This window comes from Triturus cristatus, chromosome 2_2, assembly GCF_964204655.1.
Source record: "Triturus cristatus chromosome 2_2, aTriCri1.1, whole genome shotgun sequence".
NCBI classification, from domain to species: Eukaryota; Metazoa; Chordata; class Amphibia; order Caudata; family Salamandridae; genus Triturus; species Triturus cristatus.
In genome coordinates, this window is record NC_140582.1 from 425,176,209 (window position 1) to 425,197,537 (window position 21,329).

Here is a 21,329-nt window from a genome sequence, read left to right on the forward strand (position 1 = left end):
AATACGGCGAGCGTCTACGCCAGGCTCCTCCGATGGAATGTCTCTCGCGCCCCGTCCCGTCGTGCGGGTGACATCACACCAGCTCGAGCCCCGCGCCTGAAGGATTAGCGAGGGAAATGCCTCTTCCTGCCAATCACGATCCCAGAAAGCTGCCGTGACAGTTTGAAAGAAGGAAAGGAACGGCGTGAGGGACCGTGGGGGAGAGGAGAGTGAGAGAGAACGGGTATGCAGAAGGGACAGCAAGGGTGAAAGAAAGCCTCTGAGAAAGAGAGGGGGCAATGAGAAGGGGAGTGGGGGTGAAAGAGTGAGCGTTTGAGAAAGAGAGAGAGAGTAAAAGGGGGCGCGAAAGAAAGAGTGTGACTGAATCGTACAGAGATAAGACAGGCGAATGACAGGGAGAGAACTAGTGGGCGCGGGAGTGAACATGAGACAAGGGCGATGGCAGAGGCGATAGCAAGAGAGAGAAACTTTGGTTAAAGATGTAGACACTGAGAGACAGAACCGGGGAGGTGTGAAAGGCGAAAGGAGAGGGGAGGGAGAGCGTGATTAGAGGGAGAAAGGAGGGTCTGAGCAGGACGCAGGGTGGAGAGAATGGAAATTGTAGAGGAAGATTGTGAGAGGGATAAATAGTGCATGTTTGTGTATGTGTGACAGAGAGAGCCTCCAGATAAACAAGACGCGGCAGTACCGGCAGCAGGACCAGGAGCAGGCGCGAGAACAGCTGGTATTTGTGTGATTAAATAGTTATCACAGCATTTTTGCTGTTCCCTGACGGCTCCCCGGTGTAATCCTCGTGTCCAAGAAGGAAGCTGCAGTTTTATGGTGTGCTGAGCAGGGGTTTGTGCCATTCCAGCTGGCTGCGTGTTGAAGAGGACAGCAGCCTGTTCTAAATAACACGAGACGGCGCGGGAAGAGCCCGGCCACCGGAGCCGCAGATGTGAGACTCTTACCGGTTACCGGTCCTCAGCTGGAGCGTGGTCCGCGAGGCACCCTCCTTGTACCAGCCGCCCAGTGGATCCATCCTAGCGAGGGGCGCCCACTGTGCGGCGCGCGCCAGCAGCAGCTCAAGCCCATTCAGGGGAGATCAGATCTCAGTTGCAGGTAAGTTGCATTTTGGGCTGGGTGTGCATGCACAAGGCGTACCAATAGTGTTTGATCGTTTACAACTTATGTAGCCCCACACATGTGCAGTGACTGCTTTCTAAATAACGAAATAATGGCTTACTTAGCGAGAATAGTAAGATAGTGGGAACACGTGGTTTACGCGTGTCTTCATCAATACACTGCTTGTGCTGAAGTGTTGTGGTTCTTTGAGGGGTGAATTTGAGGAGACGGACTGTGCTACTTTGCGGAAGAACTACCTCGTCTACGGTTAAGTAAAAGGTTGTTCTGCTTTGAGGCGCCCTGACTTCCCGATCTGGGCTCCAGCACCTAGGAGTGGACAGCTCCCTGCGCAGCACGTCTTTCTGCCTTTCTGCAAGAGCTGTCCCGGGACACTGCTGTTGCTGAGTATGGTGGAAGGACGTACGGAATAACTGGATGCGCTTCACTAGTGGCTGATCGGGGGTGATGTGCTCCCTTGCACACATGACCATCGTCATTTTTGTTCGTCTGATGAGTGTGTTTAAATTTTTATATGACCGCACGTGCATGCGTCAGCGGTCGGGCGATGATCTAGATGGAATGCATGATTGCGCTGCTCCCCGCACTGGAGCAGTGATGATAAAGGTGAACGCCTCCTCGTGTGGCGAAATCACGAAAGAGCTCCCAAGCAGCTCCGTGGTAGATGCCCTGCTTCTCAGCGGCACCGCCGTGCATTCTAGCGCTTCAAGCGTCCCTCCATCTATGCACGACCGCAGAAAGAGAATTTTGACGACTTTCATGTGGTTTGAATCTCATTTCTGCGTTCCATCCCCTCAAGCTCTTCCTGCATTAAAAGATGAGGGATAAAGTAATACGCATCTCAGTTATCTCACCCTCCACTGGAAATGTTATGAGGGGACTTCATTTCAGAGGCAAGTCACAAGGAGGCACTGGGGAGGGAACAGTCTCATAACACTGATCACAGACCCAAGGTACCCGGAGAAAGTGTGTGAGAGAGGGATAGAGAGAGAGAGAGAGAGAGAGAGAGAGAGAGAGAGAGAAAGAGAGAGAGAGAGAAAGAGAGATCGAGAGAGAGGGAGAGAGAGAGAGAGAGATACAGAGATAGAGAGAGAGAGAGGGAGGGGGAACGCGCGCTTATTCAAACACCTAGAACTGAGGCATTTGCAAGCGCTGTGGGTGTGTATAGTCCATTACTCAGAACCAAGACACATACATGTGTATTTGAGTGTGGGTATTTATTTTTTACAATTTAGAGCTAATACTAACACAGGCACTGTGGGCGAAGACATTCTCAAACTACAGAACCAAGGCACATACAAACCAAGTAGGCGTGCACATTCTTACACCTCTGAAGCAAGGTATTGTAATTGTTTTTGTATAGCGCTTACTACCCCTGATGAGGTGTACGCAGGTACCTTAGAGGTGTATATTTTCACAGACTAGAACCAAGGTTTATGCAGAAACTAATGTAAAGCACAGTGGCACACCAAAGGCACGCAAAGACACAGTTATCATTCTCCCATCTCAGGACCAGAGCTTAGGGGCATGCCGACACCATGCGAGCATCCACACACTGCTGACCTCGGCAGCCAACAGACACGGCACGTAACCACGGCATGTGCAGACACGTTCTCAACCCCCCCCCATCCAAGGTGCACACGTGCACTGTGGGATGACAACAAAAACTAGGTGCACACATTTTCCAGGGGTGTCCGTTTTCTTTTCTCATACCCTCACAAGCGCTGCTTTTTATTAAGTTTGCGCGATACCCGTGAAGAAAACACACTTTTGGCATACACTTCACCCCCGCCCTCCAATCAGAACAGTTTCAAATAGCATGGTTGTGCACAGTTTCACAACCCTGAACCAATGCACACAGACAGTGGCGGTGCACACATTTTCACACTGCAGAACTAAGGTGCGCACGTGTGCTATGGTGTGATTATTTTCACACTCTAGAACCAAGAAGCACCCAGCCGCTGGAAACAAGAGGGGGTAGTGGTATACAGAGTAGCACATCAATTCCAAGCGATTAGTTGCTTTGATGTTATCTATATCCAAATAACAGTGTTGGTGCCACTCAAGGTAACAATCCACAAACCACCCCACTACCACGGATGTCAACACACAGAAGATCCAAGGAACTTCCGTGCAACTCTTAACAAAACAACTGTACCTCGGCACTCTCCATTTTTTTTGTGTCACTGTTAATAATAGTGTAACCAGTTTGCAATTTAACCACAATATGACAACTCACAGGAAAACAATCCCACAGATACATTTCTACAAAATTGTTTTTAATATCAACTGACAATATTATATACCAATTGTGGAAACCTAATGTTCTAGGTGCAATCCAAAGCCATAACATATAACATTTTATAAAAATATAGTTTTCGCTTGTTGTCCCACGGAAGTCCTGTTCATGCAACCTCCCTGTTGGCAACGATGGAAACAGCCGACACGTGTTTCGTTACGAATGTAACTTTTTCAAGGCTTAAGCATCCGAAACAGTTGTTCCAAATGATTTGGATTGTCCAAAATACACAAGAAGTCCCGTTATTTATGAACCAGAAAAGGGAGACCATTGAATGTTTCTCCAAATTCATATAGTTGGCGAATGTGTCGCAAAATGAATAAATTCGTGTGAGGGTCTTGTCAGTCGTGAAGGTAAGGGCTATGATATGCCCCTATTTCCGGCGCAATCGCCGTATTAAGGCGGTAGAGTTCCCAGTCTGGCAGTAATTGGTGTTCCGATTCACAAACTTTAGTGCCCACGTGCATTCAAACGCTGCACACATACTCCAGTCAGGACAAATGTGCATACCGGCCCTTTGGGTAGAATCATTCTCACACCCAAGAAGCGAGGCGAATGAATACATTGTGGGAGTGCGTATTGTCAACACCCAGAGCAAAGGTGGAAGCAGATACTGTGGGAGTGCACATTTCAACACCCTACAACCAAGGACAGAGCAATGCAAAAACCTCGAGTGTGCACACTCTATTGCCACCACGGACCAACTTTTTGGTTTCGAAGAGTCCAAGCACATTCTCGAAATCTTCTCCTAAGGAACAGTTTCGGTTCAAACCCCACTAAGGGGCATATTAGCAACAGACGGCGATAAATATCGCAAAGCACGCTTAGCGCTTTCATATTTATCGCCATCTATTGCTGTTATTTATCGCCTGGTTAGCGCGTTATTTACAACGTGTATAACCTATGTGATAAATATTCCAGCGTCAGCGCAAAAATGGGCAAACATCGCTGGTTTTTGTTCACCCAAAAACAGCGAAAACATTGCCGATACGAGCATGTGGTCGTAACCACATAATCCACATCCCATGTAAAGTATACCCTAGTCTGAATTTTAACAGACGTTAAAATCCAGAGCTAAGGGCGCGTTAGCGCGATTAAGATTATCGCTATGCCAGATTTGGGGTCCTTGTAAATATCGCGAAGCTGGTTTAGCGATATCTTTCAATGGAGTATTTTCGGGCACGCCTCCTTTACATCTCATTAACGATGCGAGGTGTGCTGAAAACGGGCGCTAAAACAAGGAAACATGCGTTAGCGTGTCCTTGTAAATAAAGCGATAATATTATCGCCGCATGCCGTGGGGTTAGCTTGCAGATAGGGACTCACAAACTTAGCCATGATATCCTCCTTCCACAGGATATCATGGCTAAGTCAGTCCTGAAGCAGGCGTAAGGAAAGTAGCGATCACAGTGGTTATTGCTACTTTTCCTGACGCTATGCTTCATAGCGTGGGGCTTGATGATAGGAGAAATGTCGCTTAGCGACATTTCTCCTGTCATGTTAGGTCAGGAATGCCCACTTTGCATCATCCTGACGCTAAAACAAGGTTTCACGCGTTAGCGTGGCCTTGCTAATTAGGCGATAAAATTATCGCCGCTTATCGGCCGAAAACGGCCGCAAAAGCGGTGATAATTTTTTATCGCCTGCTTATAAATATGCCCCTTGGGAGGTTGCAGCAGCCACGTGTTTCGACCGAATCAATTCAACCCCTGTACATGAAAATAAAGACAAAACAACCCCCCTTGAACCGAGGAGCTATTGCAAGTTTGACTGAACAACATTCGTTTATAACACATGGTCCTGTACCCACCTCCTCAGCTCAGCACCTCTGCAGGTACATACATACTTGTTGCACACCACAAGAAGTGTTGCCGTTTCCTAATTCAGCTCAACAACCTCATAGAATAGCGCAAGCAGATAACCAAAATGAACATATGTTATTTACAAGAATACATCCTTTCCTTCTGCTCAGAGATTGAAATGTACATTTTTCGCACCTATTCACGCATGGACTCCGGAGGATTGTTCGCAGTCTAATCGCATTGGAGATGACATGTGTAATGTTGATACCATGCTTATTGCTACCGAATTCTACAAGAAGCGAGTGATATTACTGGTCCAAGTTCACCAGACTCCTTGAATTAAATTCGGGATGTTGAAAGGGGAGTGGCTCTACGAGGACTCGAACCTTTGGCGGATGACTGAAGCCTTACTCGATGGTGCGATCTTACTGGAGACGGCGCATGTTGCTTTACGAGCTGCCACTCTTGCTACACCCTGTCTTGATCCAAGTCAAGATGTGTTTCAAGTTACACACAGTGCTGGAAGTGGAAATAACTTGACTCCAGGATCCCATACATTGGGGGGGTGGCCGATGAAAGGGGGTGGCCGGTGGAGTCACGAGGAGCAGAGCTTGAAAAACAGAGTTTGACAGTCCACTTATACATTAAAAAAAAAAATCTGCTGTAAAGAAATTGGCAATAAGGGAATATGTGACAGGAAATTCTTTCTAGCTTACTTTATTGGTGATAAAGAGGCTGCATTTTAAAATATCTTACAGGGTTAATGCACCTGGTGCAGAGAGCTTTGAAGCAACACCAGGAAGGCTGTTCGGCCTGGTGGTGGAAGGAAGTCAGCGTTCAGTCCACAGACCTCTTTATCTTATTATGGAGATTTCTAGTGCATTCCTGTCTACAGTGCTGGAGGTGAAAGTAGGAGGGCTGCTTAGTGGGGGAGGGAGAGTGGAGTTCTGTAGAGTGGAGGGGTGCAGGGAGGAATCCTGCATAGTCTTAGGATGGGAGACTAGTCCTGCACAATGGTGGGAATGGAGGTGGAAGCATTGCACAGTGGCGGAGATAGATGGTGGAATGATGCACAGTGGAGGGAATGTAGGGAAGAGTGCTGCACAGTGGTTGGGATGTAGACGTAAGAGCCGAGCAGTGGTGGGTGATGGAGGGAGGAGTGCTTCCCATTGTGGAGTTAGGCGTGTTAAACAATTGTGGTAACGAAGGAGTGAGTTCTTTATAGGGATGGGGATGAAGAGTGGAGTGCTGCATAATGGTTGAGAAAAAGGGTGAAATTCTTCTCAGTAGTGGGGTACGGAGAGGCGAGAGCTGCACAGTGATGAGGATGGAGGTCAAGTGCTGCACAATGGTGGGGATGGAGGGCAGAGGGCTGCATGGCAGTGGGGATAGATGGGGGAAGTGCTGCACCATGGTGAGGGTGTAGGGTGGAATGCTGTATAGCGGGGGTGATGGAAAGAGGAGGGCTGCACAGCAATGGGGTGCAGGGTGAGTGCTGCATAATGGTGGGAATGGAGGTAGAAGGGCTGTAAACTGGCAGGGATGTATGCGGGAGTGGTGCGTAGTTGTGGGGATGGATGGGGGAGCGCAGTACAGTCGTGGCATATGATGAGAGGGGCACTAAAAGATGATGGTGATAGAGAATGGAATGCTGCACAGTGGTGGGGGATGAAGAGGGGCTGTGTGCACAGGGAAGGCGATGGAGGGTGAGTGTGCAGTAATGGGGTTGAGGTTATAAGTGCACATGTAAAGCTCTATGATACCTTCAGGTCTAGTTCGCGCTATATAAAACTCCACCCAAAAAAACCCCTCAGAGTTATAAATGCTGGGAATAGCCTAATATCAGGTGAGTTGTTAGCGAGTTCCATTTTGCATACAATGTTCATAAACTTCAAGACACAACCAGGCACGCAACACCCATTGGACTCAAAGGGCTTCAGCCCCCCCCCATTGTGTGTGGCGCCCGGGATGAGACAGCCTCCCGGGCACACACACAGCCGCACCCGAGCACTTCACGGGTCTTTAAAAGACCATTTGCATGTTAATGAGGCCTCGCTGTTGTTTCACCCCTTCTAAGAGCCCCTGCAGTTCCACTCTGCCTATGGCTTAAAAGATTCAGCCCCCCCCCCCGAAATTTTTTCTTAGCCCCCCCCCCCCCGAAATTTGGCTCTAGTTGCGCCTCTGGACACAACCACCCTCTGTTTTACTCCCTCTTCTCGGCAATCTAATAAGTTTGACTGCAGCCCCAAACGAGATTTACCAAAAGTTGCTGCTTTGTTAACAACAGTCGCAGTCACCGCTAGGTTTCAGCCCACATCTCTGTGGAACTGTAAAGTGCCGGGCTTTAAACCGGTGCCACTTCTTCAAAGGGATCTCAGTCAGTGACACACAACTCACGTTTTCAAAAGAAAGTTATTGCTGGCAGAGAGTTCTGAAGACTCCCGCTCCTTCCAAATTATACTGAAATGTGTACAAATTCATGCCCTGGCTAATAATTGAACATCCCTTTTCAAATTATCTTCATGTCGAGGCTGTTACTATGATTTGAACCAGGCGCGCAACACCCATAGGGCTCAAAGGGCTTCAGCCACCCCATCATGTGTGTCAGCCCGGGCTGAGACAGCTTCCTGGGCACACACACACAGACAGTTTTTGAGCTGCTGCAGGCTGGCTGGTCTGGTGTCTGTCTTCTTGCAGCCGCACCCTAGTACTTCACAGGTCTTTAAAAAACATTTACTTGTTAGCGATGCTTTGTTGTTTTTTCACCCCTTCATAGAGTCCCTGCATCTCCACTTTGCCTATTGCTGAAAGAAATATCCCCCTGAAACTTTTATTAGCCCCCCCCCCCCCAAAGAATTTGGCTCTAGATGTGCCTCTGATTTGAACCAATAGCACCTAAACGCTTCCTGTAGGCTTCAGTGGGGATCAGCCTCAAGGAATATCAGCAACACTTTAAAATCGGATTTCCCACTTTTTTTCATCCCACTTATTTACAAGCCCCTTGTGCCGCCAGTACGTCACTTTTCCCCATATCAAAAGTGACACACAGGAGGCGCAAGGGGCTTGTAAATAAGCCACACACTCTCCTAAAAAAACACTGACTTCGTCATCCATTTGGCATGAACAAGTTTAGACGTATGAGGTACGTCTGGCAGCGAACATCTTTATGAAGACTGTTATCTGACGTGAGAATCGCTTTTTACTGAGAGTAGCCAACTTATTAACTGTTTGTTTCAGAATATATTTGTCTTTTTATGTGCATATTCGAACTGTGAATTTCACATATTATTATTGCTTCAGTTTCAGTTCTTTTTCTCATTTTTTTGCTGTGTTGTGTTATTTTTATTCTGAGATGCAGGTGGATAGCGCCGGGACACTCTTTTCGAGTAGCCGTGCGCTATAAAAGAACGCTGTAACATAACATAACATAACATAACATATGATGACTTTTGAACATTGATACTAACCTTTCACACAACACAGTATTGCCTCTAAATTATCTGTGCAGATTTGTGCAATGGGGAAAACACAGAACAATGCAACATCTATAAAGATTGCCCTGCTGTTGGTGTCGCTCTGTATTTAGGTGCTCAAACAAGAGAGCCTTGCATAACCCACTGCTTTGCACATGGGGCAGAGGTGATTACGTGTTATCTGGCATAGGATTTTGTCTGTAGGAATCCTATGCCAGTACAAATTACTAGGCGTAGACAACTCAGCTTCCCATGCACTGGATGTGTGTTGTGCTGTGCATTGCATGCAGTGCATCACACTTTTGGAGCAATGAACACATTTCAGAATGTTTGCCTGTGCCAAGTATGCTTTAGTTTTTAATGCAAAGCACAGTCTGCCTATCCTAGAACATCAGACTTACTTTAAAACCTATGGGTGTTTGCACTAGTAATGACTCCTTGATGCAAAGCAAAGCAACACAAAGTATATTTCTTGCGCTCTAGCATCACATTTAGAGTGCAAAACTCCTTCTTCCCTGGATAGAAAATAGCATGCGCCACCTCACCTCACTTTGCATTGCCCTTGTGCCTGCTCAATGCCTTCGTAAATCTGGCCCTTAGGGTTCCTATCCCCTAGCCTTTCCTCCATGACATTGGAAGTTATCAGACAGCATTCTAGTCTAACAAAATGAGAGAACACTTTTATTTTGGAAGATAATTATTTGTCATCACAAGTTTTTTTGTAACATTGTTTGTTAATTTAAATGGGTTCTCATCTGTGTGATGGGTTATGTGAAACTGACTTAGCCGACAGTATGGCTCAGAAAGCTTAACTATGGATGCAGAAAAATGATCAGGACAGAAAGTCATGTGTGCTGAACCCACAGAGACAGACTAACCTGTCTATCCTCCTGAGGTCAGTAAAATTAGTTCAATAAGTTGGGAAATAGTGATAGACTTTATGTACAGCACATAGATATGGTAAACGTGTGGTTGGAAACCCTTCATATAAAGATCATATGTTAATATTAGACGTTAGCCTCAAGGTACCTGGTGCACATTTATTTTGTTCTTCCCTACTTGGTAGAATATTATGGGGCTAGTTCCCCAGAAATCGCTGTCATCAAGGGTGCGGTCATCCTGATACCGATGCAGAGACACTATTTACCTGAGCTCTAAACTTGAGCCCCTTGTTTTAGTTGCAGTGCTTTTTTACTGCTCAAAGATGTATCAGGATTGAATTGTACGGCCACGTCTTTGCTGTGTTTCAACACAAATAAAACAAAAACATTTAACACAAGAAAATTGATTCAAGGAAAACAATCTTAATGAAAATAATCTTTAGGGAGACTGGAGAGCGATCTACATAGTCACCGAACCAAAGAGCAAACCCCTTGGGTCCGACTCACAAATTGATTTGTTCAGTGCACAGACAACATTATTTACAAGTGCATATTCAAGTATGTAATTCACAAGATGTGGATTTGCAGTCCTAAATATGTATATTACCCAGTGGTAGTTATAGTTAAGATCCTGTTTCCATAGGAAATGCATTTTTTGTGTTGCTAATAACTTTGTCGCAGTTTGAGGAATCTCCACGAAACCTTTAAAAAAGTGTTATTTTTTGCCTAATTTATGCATGGAAGGTTTTGGGTCAATCCACCAAGCCGGAGGGGGGGAGAAAAGAAGGGGGTTCAGGTTCCCAAAACGCATTTGCTCCAATCACCATAGGAACTTTAGACAAAGCTACAGCCTACATCAAATTTGGTAGAAAGCTAGATCTAGGTACAAAAAAACTGAGTTTTGTGTTTAGGTGTGAAACCATTCAGTAGTTTTTGAGGAATAAATGCTCAAAAACTTTGTATATCCAAGGACGTGAATGCTCCGCTGATCCCGACAGATCTCAAACTGAGATCTGATAGTCTGCCACCACCTTAACCAGGAAGTGGTGGCAACCATACAAGTAACGGGACCTGGTCCCAAGTCCTGAAACAAAATGAAAAAAAGACATAACGGGCAGGGTAGGAATACCTTGACCCCCTAGGACTGATGTTGCAAATGTAGGGGGACCCCATCAGCGGTCAAAAACATTTTTTAAAAACTTTGCTGCAAATTTGCAGATGATCCACAAATCCGCATAAAAATAATTTTAAAAAAGCAAGCACGGTCTCCTACGCTTGTTTTTTTGAGCCACCCAGTGTGGGCCAGGTCCTGGGAGCAGAGATGTTTATCTTTAGGGAAGGGGCAGAGCTTGGCCCCCTCCCAGGGCTGATTTTGGCTCAGGGACCCTATCCCATGGGGTAGCCCACATAATGTTTAGCATGTCAGAGCTCCCTCCCCTCCTCCTCATGCGTACACTCACAGACACTCACTCACACACCGATGGCCCTCCACCCCTCCGTCAAGCTTCCTAGCAGCATTTCCCAAGCTGGTTATGGTAGTTATTTTAACTGGAGCAGAAATGAGAGCACGGAGACAGGAAGTTCCTCCAGCTGCTGACCCAGACAAAAAGCAGGCATGCAAGAAAGGGGCCCGCAGTCTAACAGACATTCTCACAATTCCTCCAAACAGACTCAGCTTCTCACCTCCAGCTTTGTAATAGGAGTACATATTCCTCCAAGGTATGTCAGTTTAATCTGCTGACAGGTAACTAGTGCAGAACCTCTGCTATGTGATTTGTTTTACATTTAGAATCTCAACTTCAAAAGTTGTAACAAGTTTGTTTATGACACCCCTGGAGTCCTGGTATAGACCTATTCACCCATACTCAGTGTTCTCTGAGAATTGTGGCAACTGGAAGCCTCCCCATCGCACCAAGATGTGACAGCATTTTTCTTGCTCATTGAACACACTCCACTGGAAGAATCAAGCACTTGAATTTCCTGGGGGTTTAAGCACTATATAAATAGCACATCTTATCCCCCACTCAAAGTGAACCTGTGGCTGCTAGTCTTTTTCCCGCACCCCACATGTTTCATGTTTCTGTGCCCTGGCTGTTGCCTGACATCCCACTCCCATGTCACTGGAGGAAGACGCAGCACAGGGGCAACCTGAAGGTTCGAGAAGCCTTACTGTTTTTTTCAGGGCATTTGGGACCACCGCTCTCTGGATTAATTCATAAAGAACGAAGGGGCAAAGCTGAAGTTCAAACATAAGAGAACCTCGGGCACCTTTGGCTGTGACCTAGCCGAATACCTGGAGACATCCAGTCAGAATGGGGAGTCTCAAATTCCTACCTGATTAGCAGGATTAATGCTGAGCAGGAGCCCAGTGCTGGATGTCTAAGGTTAGGACATTTAGATAGCACACTAGACTACCTGACAGTTGTCTCAAGGTGACCAGAATTCTAATCCCGGCTTCCCTGCTTTACCGCATTGTGTGATCTTGGGAAAATTATCTTCCACAGTGGAAAGTCATGTTGACTAGTTGCAAATGGTTTCCACTAGGTCCTGTTGCCAATATGGTTTTGACATCCACCGATGTAATACAAGGAGGCTATGGAAAAGCTGTTAAAAAAAATATAATATTAGTGTATATTTTCCACTGACTTAGGAGTTGGAGGGTGCTTAGATATTTCAGCTAAGAAGAAATACAGAGCCTTTGGTAATTGTGATGCATTTTGGATGAAATTTCAGTTCACTGTGAGGGCTTGCCCCATCTTGCTCCATCTTGACAGTATCCACACATAAACATTTAAACTGATATGGCAACTAGCAGCGTGCTGGGTTTTAAAAATACGTACCCTAGAGGTGCCTAGAAGAGGCACTGCAGTGTGTGAGGTTTCAGGGCCATGCCCCCTCAACCCCCTCACCTCTAAAATGTAATGTAACTGAGAGAATGTGTGCAAAAAATGAATTGGCTATCTGGGGCAATGTAACATAAAGTGCCCCAGGGGCTTAACAGGCATTTGCACCAGCTTTGCGTGCCCCAGGGGACTTTGGTATTACATAAGGGGCCATAGACACTTGTGCAGCCCCTTCTGTCTAACCGATAGTGCTGGCACACATAGAGCACCAGTGCTATCTGCAGGGGACGTTACCTCATTTGTATGATGGTGTGCCCCATGAAAATGAGGGAATCCCATTGCCTCTGTGCCTGCGCCATATTTAGGGGTGGGCGGAATTTGCGAAATTCACTTTCGCAAATTATCGCGAAAATGTTAAAAATCTCCGCAAACACGTGGAAATATCGCGAAGATGCGGAAGTTTTTTTCCCGCCCGTCACGGCTCGCCAACTTACCCATGCAGTTGCTCGCGGGCGCGGCCATCTTGTTTTCACTTGTCTCACGGTGCATGATCGCGAGAAGAAAGACGTGATCGTGCGACGAATGCTGTTACTACGGGCGCGAACTGTCGCGAGACAGCGCAAATGGCTACCAACAATCCAACATCTCGTGGAGAACGCGACCGGATCGGGAAAACTTGTCGGCGAACGCGGGGATTCAGGTAAGGCGATCGCGTGCACACAAGAATGTATTAGTTTACAGCGCGAGCAAGCAAAAAATTTCCGGTAAAATGCGGATTGCGGAAATTTTGACATTTTCGCGCTCTCCGCTGAACGCGAAAATGTCAAATTATCGCAATTTCCGCAAGCGGAACGGATTTTTAGCCCAGGCCTAGCCATATTACAGATGCGGCACAGAGGCAAAGAAACCATCAGGAGGCGCAGTGACCAGTGCGCTACCTAAAAGGTGGCATACTGTCAGTGCGCCCCCTGATGGAAGCCCTCTGGAGGGGAAAAAGGGGGTCCCATGGACCCCTTAGACTACCCCTTTGGAGGCGGGTGCAGTCAGTATATATATACTTGTTACATTGCTGAATAGGTGTATTTATATGCATGTTTTAGATCTAAGGGTAAAAGAAAGCTGCAGTGTTTCAGGAACAGTCCTAATATTCCTTATAAATGGCAAAAATGTTGTACATTTGCTCCAAAGAAAGAAGTAAGCAAATAGTATCAAATATCTGACTTAAGGCCTGATAACGTTCTTGCAGGATGGGATACTCTGTCACAAATGTGATGGATTTCCCGTCTGCCATATTACGATTCCATTCTATCCTATGGAACTTGAAATACGGGGGACGGGACATCTGTCACGTTTGTGATGGATTATCCAATCCACCAAGTTCGTAATCAGGGCCTTACGCTTCTTATCCGGAATCTTGGAGGCATATCCCTGCATTCCTCAATTTAAAACTCCCCACCTGGGAGAGGGTATTAAAAGAATTAGAAAAACAAAGGGTCGGATTCACAAAGGAAAACTTACACTTTTGTATTAGGTCACTTTTTTTATGTAATCACAAACTACGCGTTTAATTTTACCAATAATTTTATAACTGTGAGACTCTGTATTCGGGGCTGGGCACTCCACACATAAAAAGATAGGACAAGCTAATATAGCACATTACACTATTATGTTGTCCTAAACAGAGATATGCTGTGTGTGGGGGCTGGTTGCTACACCTGTTACACCTATTAATTACCCTGAGTGTCTGGATACCCTGACTGGGTATGATGAGAAGCCGAAGAGTGGGTTATGGTGTGGCAGAGAAACAGCCCTAATTTGGTCTCTCCTTTAATGTAGTCCTTCTTTCCCATATTCAATTAAACTTGCCTATGTACTGCCATGTGCTTGTCAGATGGCTCCGTAAACAAGTTAGTACCGCCCTCGTATAACACAATTTAAGTAATGCTTTACTAGGCTCTGATGTGCTACTGCAAATAATTTAAGGAACCAAAATGCATTAGGTATGCGATGAAACCTCTGGTGGGTAGGCTACAACCTTAGACATAGACACAGTGTTCCATAATTGAAGAGCCAGCACAGAGATACTCCCCCCTCCATCAAGGCTCTTTGTCATAGAGTGGTAGTAATTAATATTTGCCAGATGTTCATAAATTAGAGGTTGATGGAGTAGTGAAGACTTTCAAGCACAAGTAGCAGAGAAAGGACCATACAACGTTTTGTGCACTAGACAGACATATTTAAATGTTATCCCATACTTTCAGCCAGTGAAGATTTCAAGACCAGATTGTTTCAGGAAACATTTTAATCTAGAATTCAGCTCACATGTAATCTAGATCATCACTTTTTCATGAACACACAGAAACGATTGTTTGCCTGGTCAAGCTGAGAGGTAATTGTAAATCCTACCATAAATGACTTCATATTTGAAGGTCAAAGTTTCTCACCCGTCTGCCAGTTAGGCTGCTTCTCTCAGGTTTGTTGTAATCACAGGTTTCCTACTTCTCAAGAACTTCTGGAGGTGGTCAGGTGCTTAGATTAGCTGGATCAAAGCTATGGAACGCCCTCTCCTTAAACCTGCGCTCTACCGTTGACCGTTTAGCAATTGGCAAAGCGATCAGAACGTTTCCTCTCTGTTGATTGGCTGTAGACGAGAGTAAATTGGATGGTCTGTACTCTGCTGAGAGATCTAAGGGGTGGACTAAGACTTTGGAAATGACCTCTAACAAAAAAGATTCAAAATAGAACATGTGCTGGAGGGAAACACAAGTTGAGGAAATGCTGATAGAACTACGGTATTGGCCTCTCCAAATGCCAATCTGCAGGTACCTAGGAGATAGGCCCTCCCTATGTAAAAATGCCAAACAGGTGTATCCTCCAAGGGCAGCCATGCAGAGTGCAGCTAGCAGGACTGCCCCTCACAGCTCAGCCCGGCTGACGGGAAGAAAACAAAACAAACAGCCCTCATATTTCAGTTTACAGAGTAGTTACTGTAGCGGTTAAGACAGGGAACATTTCTATCGCATTAAATGTTGTCTCAGTCTAATCTAAATGCAAAGCTGCTCGGCAAAGTCCTGCTCGTCTTTTATTAATACGCACTGAGTATCCTGTCATTATGAATTCCGCCCGCACCGCGGTGCACTCTGAAAGCATTGATCCTAATGAATTCCTCTGGTATTCTTGGAGACGCGCTGCTTAGTTTCACATTCTTTCCACTTTAATCCAGCATGAATGTCATTTAAAAAAGGTAGCCAACGCGGATCCGATCATATCAGGGCTCTAATGTGTTCAATTATGGGTATCAAAACAATTTGAAAATGGCAAACCAATTACAGGTCCCGCAGCAGCCACGGGGTGAGGTCTCGTTGTCGGTGTCCGGCTTGTATTTCAAACTGTTACACAAATTCAATAAGTGAGCGGGGGAGTGAATGCTGTGTATCTGCTCGGTTGCACTTACCACTGGGGAAAATTCCAGCTGACCAGTTGCAAATGGTTTCTACAGGATCCAATTCCTGGCACATGGAATTCTGGATGTAAAATAATCTTCTGTGAAGAAATATCCTTTTGATTTTAGTTCTATTTTGGAAACAGTTACTGGTGTCAATTAATCTTCATTTGTTCAAGATGGTACTTGATTTAATCAGCAGAAACTCATTGTTTTCGATTCTGACAATTGATGATGATGATAAATACAATGTTTATTTAGACCTTGGTCTTTAAACAGTAATAACCAGTTAAAATTGACAGTTAAAAGTGACAGTTCAACAATACAGATGTATACCTTCTCAGCGTTAAGACTTAGTACATTTTCGGAGTGGAGTGCAATAGTAACTTATCTATACAAATCAGCTGGAGCATTTATAAAAATTATACATAATTTAAAACTCAATTTAAAATATTATGCAATTCATCCATTTTTAAAAAGATTAATATTAGCCTTATTTAGATTTTAAAACAGTTTAAAATTTCTGGAATTTACATCTACATCTCTTTTAGATAACTTTTAATTACATTCATATAGTTCCCTAATGCAATCGCGATCTCGAGGTTAGGCATTTCTGTGATTAGCTCCACCGCCTGTGTCCGTAACTTTGTGCCATATTTTAGAAACAATGGGCGGAGACATAATTTACGCTGCTCTAGTAATGTTGCACAATCTAACAAAATATGTAATATATCACCTTTTGTTCCCAAAGTACATTTACAATAACCTTCATGGCCTAACATTTTTATTTTTAATTCTTCATTTATCAACCAGGGATTTATACCAATTCTCAGTCTTAGGATTTCCTGTCTGTACCAAAGGTTTGGTAGAATATCCAGGTAAGGGAACCAATTTTTATTTAACCATGAATCTCTCATAAATTGCACAGATTTTTTCTTTGCCAGATATTCCATATCTGCACATCGAGAGACTTCCTGTCCATACTTACTAAGATCACTTTTAATGAATTCTACATACAGGGATTCTTGACAGATTTTCACTTTTAAGTTCTTACAGGCCAATCGTATTTTCTTCCTGTTCTCTTTAGCCCATTTTAGATTACTATTTTGAATTTCTTTTCTACACCATTGGGATACTTTCTGGCCTATCTCTATATCCAGGCGTTTCCAGAATCTAATTAAAGCCATTTGTGCCTGTACCCTCCAAGCAGTTGTACCTAACTCGGTTCTTATTGCTTGGATCATTGCCGAATGTGGTAATGACAATAATGTTTTTAGGCATTTCCCTTCCTCTAAATCCCAATCACATTTACCACTCAGATGGAGAACTTCCGCTCCATAGAGTACTTGTGGGGGTATCATTGCGCTGAAGGCCTTTAGCAGCGGTCTGTGCGACATGTTTCCATAATCTCGGTTAAATTTTTTCAAGCCACAGATCGATGTAAAGGCCTTCGCCTTCTGGGCCTCTATATGAGTGTGCCACTTTAGAGACCTGTCAAACCACATCCCGAGGTAGCGGTATTCGTTCACCGTTTCTAGTTTCAGGCCTCCTAAAAACCAATTAAATCGAATATCCTTTTTCCCAAAGCTTAAAATTTTTGTCTTTTCCATATTTACCGTTAGAAATTTCCTTTCACAATATTCACTAAAGGCATTTAGCTTTCTTTGGAGACCTAATTCAGTCTGGTCCAAAATTACCAGATCATCTGCGTATAGTAAACAAGACACTTTATTTCCATCCATTCTCGGGCTAGCACTTCTTTCAACCTCTAGGGTTGCTGGTAGATCTGCTAGGAATATGGCAAATAGCATGGGGGCCAACACACAGCCCTGTCTAAGGCCATTCTCAATTGCTATTTTTGGCGTCAATGCCCCTTCTGTGTCTCTAATTACTTGTGCCCAATTTCCGCAATGTAGCTCTTTTATTATCGCAAGTAAGCTTTTAGGGATATTTTTATTTACAAGGGTTTCCCAGAGGCATTCTCGATCAACTGAGTCAAATGCTGCTCGAAAATCAACAAAACAGCAGCACAGCTTACCATTTTGTTCTATTGACTTGCGTGCTACTGCCCACAAGGCAAAGCAGTGATCAACCGTAGAGTGGCCTTCTTTAAAGCCACCCTGTTCAACTGGTACAATTGAAAACTCCTCTACCCAGTCCTTTAGTCTATTCAGAATTATTTTTGAAAATACTTTTTCTCCTATATCTAGTAGATTGATCAGCCTATAGTTTTGTGGTGCATTCATATTGCCTTTTTTATGAACTGGCCTTATTATAGCTCCCTTCCAATTCTTTGGTATTTTCCCTACCGCTAAAATTTCCAGGAACATATGAGAAAAAAATCTCGCCCACCACTTCATCTTAGATTAGCTGGATCAAAGCTATGGAACGCCCTCTCCTTAAACCTGCGCTCTACCGTTGACCGTTTAGCAATTGGCAAAGCGATCAGAACGTTTCCTCTCTGTTGATTGGCTGTAGACGAGAGTAAATTGGATGGTCTGTACTCTGCTGAGAGATCTAAGGGGTGGACTAAGACTTTGGAAATGACCTCTAACAAAAAAGATTCAAAATAGAACATGTGCTGGAGGGAAACACAAGTTGAGGAAATGCTGATAGAACTACGGTATTGGCCTCTCCAAATGCCAATCTGCAGGTACCTAGGAGATAGGCCCTCCCTATGTAAAAATGCCAAACAGGTGTATCCTCCAAGGGCAGCCATGCAGAGTGCAGCTAGCAGGACTGCCCCTCACAGCTCAGCCCGGCTGACGGGAAGAAAACAAAACAAACAGCCCTCATATTTCAGTTTACAGAGTAGTTACTGTAGCGGTTAAGACAGGGAACATTTCTATCGCATTAAATGTTGTCTCAGTCTAATCTAAATGCAAAGCTGCTCGGCAAAGTCCTGCTCGTCTTTTATTAATACGCACTGAGTATCCTGTCATTATGAATTCCGCCCGCACCGCGGTGCACTCTGAAAGCATTGATCCTAATGAATTCCTCTGGTATTCTTGGAGACGCGCTGCTTAGTTTCACATTCTTTCCACTTTAATCCAGCATGAATGTCATTTAAAAAAGGTAGCCAACGCGGATCCGATCATATCAGGGCTCTAATGTGTTCAATTATGGGTATCAAAACAATTTGAAAATGGCAAACCAATTACAGGTCCCGCAGCAGCCACGGGGTGAGGTCTCGTTGTCGGTGTCCGGCTTGTATTTCAAACTGTTACACAAATTCAATAAGTGAGCGGGGGAGTGAATGCTGTGTATCTGCTCGGTTGCACTTACCACTGGGGAAAATTCCAGCTGACCAGTTGCAAATGGTTTCTACAGGATCCAATTCCTGGCACATGGAATTCTGGATGTAAAATAATCTTCTGTGAAGAAATATCCTTTTGATTTTAGTTCTATTTTGGAAACAGTTACTGGTGTCAATTAATCTTCATTTGTTCAAGATGGTACTTGATTTAATCAGCAGAAACTCATTGTTTTCGATTCTGACAATTAAGAAGCTGAATTCCCAAATACCAACACACCATATGGGGCATCGAACAGAAACAGAGTTCACTTTGTGGGTTCTTAACACGCTGAGATGTCTTCCAGATAGGGAAGGGAGTTGCTTGTCCTCACAAACAACCTCCTAAAAGTCATAGGGCTTCAATTGAAGGCGGGCGGGTTTTGGACTTCCAATAAAGTTTCAAGTGGTTACATGTGCCCCCTGCTCAGTGCCTCCACTATCAGGTACACCTACAATGTGGACATGGTTTCTACGGTAATGGCATTAGACAGGCCCTATAAATAAGGCCCATCTGATATTATTTCCATTATGGTCTGGGTTTCACCAACAAATATCTTGGTGGCCCTAAACACAAACATCTCTTACAATGTCCCAGACACACTGGCAGAACACTCCCAGGACATTAAGGGTGTTTACTACATTGGTCTTGATAATGGAGTCCCACTTTGAATGGCGCGCCCTGATATTCCACCCGTCTTTAATCCCAAGAAGCAGAGCCTGCCAAACGGAAAACATTTTTAGATAAAAGATGTCAGCTACAATGGCAGGCAACTTTAAATGTAATGTAAAAGCCTGGCTGCCACAAGTATGATGGATGCAATACTTCGCCATGCCAGTGGTTCACTGGCTGGGCTGACAAAGCATAAATTAGGCCCATTTTCATTAATCCACCTTCCTTAATAGCAGATGTATGACTTGAAAAGCAACTTGTCAAACTGGGTCTCTCTGATCAGTAAGACATGTAGCCTAGTGAAAGTCAGGTTTTAAAAAAAAACAGAAAGCACCATAGTAAGATTTCCACATCTATGGGTGCAGCACATTCCGTTACTTACACATTTTGTAAAAAAAAATATCAAGGTATTACAAATGCAAAGTTATGCACACGGTTGCCAATTTTTCCGACAATTATGCTAATGACAATTTCTGATAGTGTACAAGAGCACAACTCAATTGCACAAATGTTTTAGTGTGCGACAATTCACACCATCTGAAGGGTGTACAGAGTGTGGAGTAAGACTAAATTATGGGGACTCTTTGGGAATACAGAAATGATAATTTCTGTTTTTTTAGCAAAGATGTCTCCACGCTCCAAATAGGCTTTCTTGAAATGAATGAGCAATTCAAGCAACATGATTAAGGTTAACTCAATTAGAAAGCCCAAAAAGTGATATATGGAAATGCTAATAATTATTTTGGGTGTGTTCCATTCCATCATATTTTCTCGTCCATTAGAGAAAGGGACATGGCAATGTTAATTAATCCTATCCGGCTTAGAAAAAGACAGCATGTACTGAAGCGATGCATTATGTGTACAGTGAATGAGAATACACGTAGCCCAGGTGCATAGATACGTTTCAGCCTTGTTGGACCTCGTAATTGCCCCTTATGAAAATTTGCTTAGGCAGTACAACTATGGTGTTTGGAAATGCTTAAATTAATGGGGTCTACTGATAACTACTTTTGACACATTTAATTCCATCATGACTTTAGGTTTTCCTTGCCTTTATGGCCTTGGAACTACCATAAATACGAATATATGATGCTACAATGCAAACTATTACAACGCATGCTTTTACATCTCAGTTTTAACAACGCAACAACCATTACATCACATGATTTTACAACACATACCATTACAACGCATTTTTTTAAAACTACCATTACAATGCATTCCATTACAACGCATACCATTACAACGCATACCATTACTATGTGTAACATTTTTAGTACAATAGTAGGGTAAGTGTTGGATAGCGTAGGGGTAAAATTTACTATTCCCCCTCCAGTGAATGCAACAGTAGGGAAAGTGTTGGGATGCGTGGGGGTAAAAATTACTATTTCCAACTACCCCAAAACCTATACCCACCATAAAACTTAAAAATCTCCATTACTAACCATATAATGCGTTGTGATGGCATGCAATTGTAATGGCATGCGTTGTAATGGCATGTG

General features: G+C 44.2%; 1 protein-coding gene across 1 annotated transcript in view; it reads left to right on the plus strand.

The window, feature by feature from the left end:
• Positions 1–366: 366 nt before the first annotated feature.
• LOC146862311 (N-heparan sulfate sulfotransferase 4) overlaps positions 367–21,329 on the plus strand; it is a 1,181,511-nt gene continuing 1,160,548 nt past the window's right edge. Inside the window, exon 1 of the mRNA XM_085643256.1 lies at positions 367–1,101. The gene's annotated coding sequence lies outside the window, so the exon portion shown is untranslated. The remainder of the gene's footprint in view (positions 1,102–21,329) is intronic.